Source organism: Panthera pardus, unplaced genomic scaffold (assembly GCF_024362965.1).
Source record: "Panthera pardus isolate Hobbes unplaced genomic scaffold, ASM2436296v1 HiC_scaffold_8, whole genome shotgun sequence".
NCBI lineage: Eukaryota > Metazoa > Chordata > Mammalia > Carnivora > Felidae > Panthera > Panthera pardus.
Window position 1 is genome coordinate 117022653 of NW_026527013.1, and position 5913 is coordinate 117028565.

Sequence of the window (5913 nt, forward strand, 5' to 3'; positions counted from 1 at the left end):
CAGCATACCCCGACCCTTTCCTCACTTCAACCCACACGGAGGGTGGCTTCTGCTGGCCTAGGGCCCGGCCTACTCCAGGGCACTGAGTTCAAGCTGGGCCGGCAAAGGCCAAACCCATCTTCTCACTTCCATCACTGCTGTGAGGCCAAGCTCTTTCTTTTGTTCCTTTGCTTTCAAGTATATCTGGTGACTCTGTAAGTTTCTTCCTTTCATTCCAAATTGGTTTCCTGTCATTTTTATGAGAAGGAATTTATTGGTGCTTTAAAAAAATATAAAAATGTCTTTGTGCCTAAATCTTTCTTTAACAGGCTTCTTTACAATGTTTGTTCTCTATCCTGGGTTTTTTTGTTCCTGCCCCCTCCTTTTCTCAATTCAGTGCTTCTGGGCCCAACTAAACGGAAGCAGATCTGGTAGAGCCTGGAGTGCAGGTGGGGTGGGGACAGCCAGGCCCTGGGGGGACTGAGCCAAGACTACTACCCCTTGCTAAGGTCTATTACTCACTCAGCCACTCGGCAAGACTCTTCCCCCAGGCAGCCCATCCCCGGCCTCTCTGAATAATACACACACCAGGCAGGGAGCCACCACTTACATAAAGAGCCCTGAGCACCTTCAGACTGCGGTTCAGCCAGTAGGAGTCAGATGCCCTAGAGAGGGAGGAAGGGGGTGCATGCTCAGGTTCTGAGCCTAACCTCACAGGTGCTTTCTCTGCAGGGAAAGTGCCAGCGGCAGTCTGGAACGAGCCTGCCCGCCTGACTCTTAGGTAAGGGATCTGCACTTTCCCAGTGCTGGGCAAGAGGCCCCTTCTGGGTCAGGGCAGCTGGTGAGCCAGGGAGCCAGGGGAGGGGGCGGTCGGAGGGGGTGCATGCCAGCGAGCAATGCCATGTCTGCTTCTCATCTCCTTCAGGTAGACTGGGCAACAATTGAAAAGACAGAGGGCATAGGGTACAGTCCGTTCCTGGTCCCGCCTGGACATCACACACTCATATTTACTCCTGGAACGAAATGCATGAGGTGGGCTTAAAATTATCCTGACAAACGTAGGGAAAATGCCTCTCATAGGACTGAGCGGAAGACCAGTTTACAGAATTGTCCATAGCACAATTTTGACTGTGTAAAAAGGATACCCCTCCAATATGCATGCGAAAGGGCAGGAATGGATAAAGCACAAAATGGTTTCCTCTGTTTAGTGGGATTATCGGAGGTATTTCTTTTTCCCCTCACACGTTTCCCCATCTTCTAATTTTTCTACAATGAGCATTCTCACTTTTAACAACAGAAAATGGCCCTAAGCCATTTGTTCAAAAATCTGGCGAACACCTCTTAACAGAGTGACAATTATGGATAGGGCAGGTATGTGCATGTGTGTGGTTATATACATATACACAACATGCACATATATAAATAAATGTGAATAAATGTATATGCCCATGAATATCTGTGACCCTGTGTGTGTATACATATGAAATATTGTGTTTTAACATACTTAGAAAACGTAACATACCACTGTTAATGTCAAAGACCCACGAATACAGACAATTGACCTATTGGGAAACCCACAGAAATATGACATACCTGGAGGTCAACAAAAATAAGACAAAGAAACACCCACTAGCCATAATAGGATTTGTTTTCATTTTCTGGGGTTAAGTGACTATAGCGAAATAATCCATTTATTCTTCATGAAGGTGGCCACCTTGACAGGATAAAATGGGGAAGGTGCTGCCTGGAGCAGAAACTGTGTGCCTCTGTGGTGACAGGGACCTTAATTGATATTTGTGCCCAGAGGGAGCTTCTCTCTTTCTCCTCCCAAGTGAGAGACTGCACTTCACAGGAACGGAACAGGGCAGGGTAGAAAGTTTCCTCTTGGGACAGGGCAAGCCCATGCCAGATACAAGAGACCGTGTGTGCCCTGCTGGGGTGGCTGACTTCCTCTCTCTATTCTGCCAGGCACTGACCAGTGTTACCTCCGACAGCACCCCTCAAGCTGTTGTGGCCCCCGAGGGTCCTCCATGGGGACGAGTCTTTGGAATGCCTCAGCTGGCAGGCTTGACCGCTAGTCCTCTGCACCTGAGAGTTCTCAGGACTGACACTCAAGGCATGTCCTGCTCTCGCACTGATGGCTTTGTGTAGAGCAGGGCAGAGCCTATAAGAGATGAAGGGCTTCATTGCGCATGACCTAGTCCTCAGAAACACGGAGGTTGGGTCCCAGAGGGAAAGGAAAATTCTAGATGTCTGAATTTTCTCTCTGGAGTTTCTGCATCCCTTTGGAGTCCTTAAAATGTGCTCTCACCTTTGGTATTACTGTGGGGAGAATGGCACTCTTCCCTAAATCACATGGTAAACAATAATTGCAAATATTTTCTTTAGAGATATTTTGCATTTTTCTTGTTAGTCCTTGTAGGATAATTTTAGTTGTGCGCGTGTGTGTGTGTGTGTGTGTACACGGTTAAAAGAGTTGTTCATTCCAACAACTCATTGGCAGAATGGAGGCTTCCAGCAGGTGCTGGGTGATTTCTGGAAGACTTTTAGCCCATCTGTCTGTTCAGTTGTTTGTTCATTTATTCAAAACATGTGATTCAAAGATTGGTTGTAACTAGATACATAGTGAGCTTGGTAATCCAAGTTATAGTCAAAAGATAAGTTTATTTTTTGCTATATAAAGTACTATAGCCCTTCATTACTAGCACAATAATTCATTATAAATATTTCAATTAAAAAAATAAGTACTGGGGTGCCTGAGTGGCTCAGTCGGTTGAGCCTCAAACTCTGGATTTCAACTCAGGTCATGATCCCAGGGGTGTGGGACTGAGCCCCTTGTCAGACTCTGTACTGAGTGTGGAGCCTGCTTAAGAGTCTCTCTCTTCCTTTGCCCCTCTCCCCTGCTTGTACTTTCTGAAAGAAAGAAAGAAAGAAAGAAAGAAAGAAAGAAAGAAAGAAAGAAAGAGGAAGGAAGGAAGGAAGAAAAAGAAAGAAAGTACTGAACCCTCTAGCCAAGGTTTAAATCAAAGCAGGCCCAATGAAAAGTCTTAGTCTTGTCAGGACTCTGGGTAATAAGAGAGAGTAACCCAATTTCATGTAGCTTACAGCAAGGGAGTGCATTATTTCCCATAATTGTGGAGTTCAGGGTTATGGGATTTAAAAGTCAGGTTCTGCTGGATCCACGGGCTTGGATGATCTATAAGGTTAGCCTCTCTCTCTCTCTCTCTCTCTCTCTCTCTCTCTCTCTCTCTCTCTCTTTCTCTCCCCCCCCCCCACCTGTGGCTCTTTCTCTACAGATGGAAAGATAGTCCAGGCAGCTCAAAGACCATATCCTACAGCTATTATTCCAAATCGACAAGGTATATACACTCTCTCAGCATCTATGTAGAAAGTCTCAAGAAAGATGGCCATTTCAAAGCCAATCACTCTGGCTTGGGAAGAGAAGACTTAGACTGGCCCATCAAGACTGCATGCCCCCTCTGCATCTGGGGGCACATGGAGTGCCAGTGGGGTAAAGGTGCTATGTGGTGGGACATGACTCTGGGATTTGTAGATCTATCAGGATTCCAGGGACTAGGGGAAGCATGGTTCCCTGAAGGAAATCTGAGGTGTGCTTACCTGAAGGAGGGGAAAGGAATACCAGATGGACAAATGATTTCTCACGGCATCACTGTAAAATGTACCTTTGAAAAGGCATTGATCCTGTTTGAAATACTTTTAAGAACCTGAAAATGAGAACAGAGAAAAAACAAAGACCATTGGGCAGCATTGAATAGAATATTATTAAGAACATATATTGGCTCAAGAGGGTTTGCTTCAGAAAATACCTTCGCAGTGAAAATCTAGGAATGATGGTATCTTGATTAAAATGTTTATTTTCATAAAACAGAATCCAAACAGCCTCAGAGTCCAAACAACTTTTCCTGGAACCGAGGTACTTTTTTCCCCCAAAGAAGTCCAAATTTAATTAAGATGGGATAAACAGCATCTGGACATTCCTGATCTTATATCTTGACATAATTTGGCTTCAGAGGCAGTCATATTTTCTTAGAAGATGATCCTTCCTTTCCTTCTGATGGGCTTTGTCCTGGAGGCAGAGAGGAGAGAGGTTGCTGGAATTTGTCCCACATTATCCACCATCACACATCTTCTCTGCTTTAGGGGCTCTGAGAGAGGTAAGGAGGAGGTGAGAGAGAAACCTAGTACTTCATGAAGGTATTAGAAAGGCTCTTCAAATTCATAGGGCTCCAAAGAAAAGTGTCTGTCACCAACAATTCTGGTTGTCCTGCTTTACACAGTTTTATGACTTCTAGTCTGTTTCCATCAGTTATCCTGTTGTATGGACGCAAATAAGATACATTCGGTTCTCTCCCTCTCCCTGTCTCAGTCTCTATCCTTCTGTCCCTCCCTCCCGCCATTAGGGTCACAGATTAAAAGACTCACTGCTCATCTATAAATGAAAATGGATCATTCCACAGGCCTGTGCTCTCTCAGACTTCTTGTGACCTCACCCAGTAACAATTTCTGCAGGCAGAACAGGGGACCCCGGAGCCTGTCTCAGAGGGCAAGACACTGAGCTGGTGACAATATCGAAATGAGTTTAGCAAAGCTGTCTCCCTCAGGGCTCTGATCGTGCCTCTGTGACAAGGCCAGTCTCCCTTGTGGTCCTGGGTGGGCAGGCTCCCCTCAGGTTGAAAGTCCATTACCTGTGTGACTTGAACAAATCACTTCACCTCTTTGGGATCTCCTGTGAAACGAGCAGACTAGACCAGGTGATTTCTGTGGCCCTCGCAGTTCTGACGCCCCAATGCCATTTCCCACCACCGTGATTTACGGGAGTTCTATATAACCATAACTCTTTCTGGTGTCTCTCAGATAAAGGCCAGACCTAACCTCACCCCACCAGAGGGTATATCTGCAAAAGCAAGAACAAAAAAGCAAGGACAGATAGGGGGACAGGCATCAGCTATATTCAGATTAAAAGTGGTAAGGTTAAGTCAGTAGCATCCTTTATAATGTGGCCATTTCTTTCTCCTTCTCCCCTCTGGGATTAAAGCTTGTGTGCTGACTGTTGAAAAATCAGTCATTAACGGCCAGGAAATGACTTCCCCATCCATCAGAACACTGCTCAGCCATGTTTCAGCTTTTCCCTCCTTTCCCTGTGTAATTATTCTCATCCACCACTGATTACAGTTTATAATAGCCATAATTCTCTCCGAATCAATCATTACTTTACTTTACCATGGGGTTACTGGTAGAAGCATGAGGGAATGCAGTACCCCCGGCTGGGTTTTATTTTTTGGAAATTGCCTGCTTTCGTCTGGATCTCATTTAATCATCTGGATGTTCAAAGAAAAGCTAAGATTTTAATTCAAAGGCATTTTTTTTTTCTACTTGACCTTAACTCTTCTTCTTATTTTTTTTTTTAAAAGGAAATGATGGCTGGTTAAATAAGGCTGATAGTGTACAAAATCTGTCAGTGTTGTTGTTTGAAGTGATTGGTAGGGGACACGGTGGGGATTCTTGTCATGAATTTATGTGCTTCTTTGACATTTCACCTACCTGAATGCTGCTCAGGCTATCCATCCTGTAGGATTTTCTGGAAGGTTCAAGAATTGTCTTTTCCCTCCATGGACCAGTGAGAGCCAATGTTCCTACCGGGGGAAAGAAAGTTTTTTCTTATGCATTCTGGGAGGTATGACAATCAGTCCTTTACACCTTAGTGAGAATTTAAGGCAATTCAGTCTTAAACAGTATTTGCCAGACTATGTTCAATATATTGTGCCAATGCTTTGATGAGTTAAAAAAAAAAAATGATTATGATCTAGTCCTTGCATCCTGGAGCTCACAGGGTAGCTGAAAGTGGTAGGAACACAGACATACAAATAATCATTTCAGCACTCACTACACATACCTTGGATTATTGGGGTACAA

The 5913-nt window shown here is 44.7% G+C and overlaps 1 long non-coding RNA gene across 1 annotated transcript; it reads right to left on the reverse strand.

The window, feature by feature from the left end:
* Positions 1-3737: 3737 nt before the first annotated feature.
* LOC109261776 (uncharacterized) lies at positions 3738-5629 on the reverse strand. The gene is made up of 2 exons (XR_002077521.2): positions 5542-5629; positions 3738-4066 (listed from the first exon to the last, which is right to left on the reverse strand). It is a non-coding gene; the product is annotated as an uncharacterized LOC109261776 (long non-coding RNA).
* Between the last annotated feature and the right edge of the window lie 284 nt (positions 5630-5913).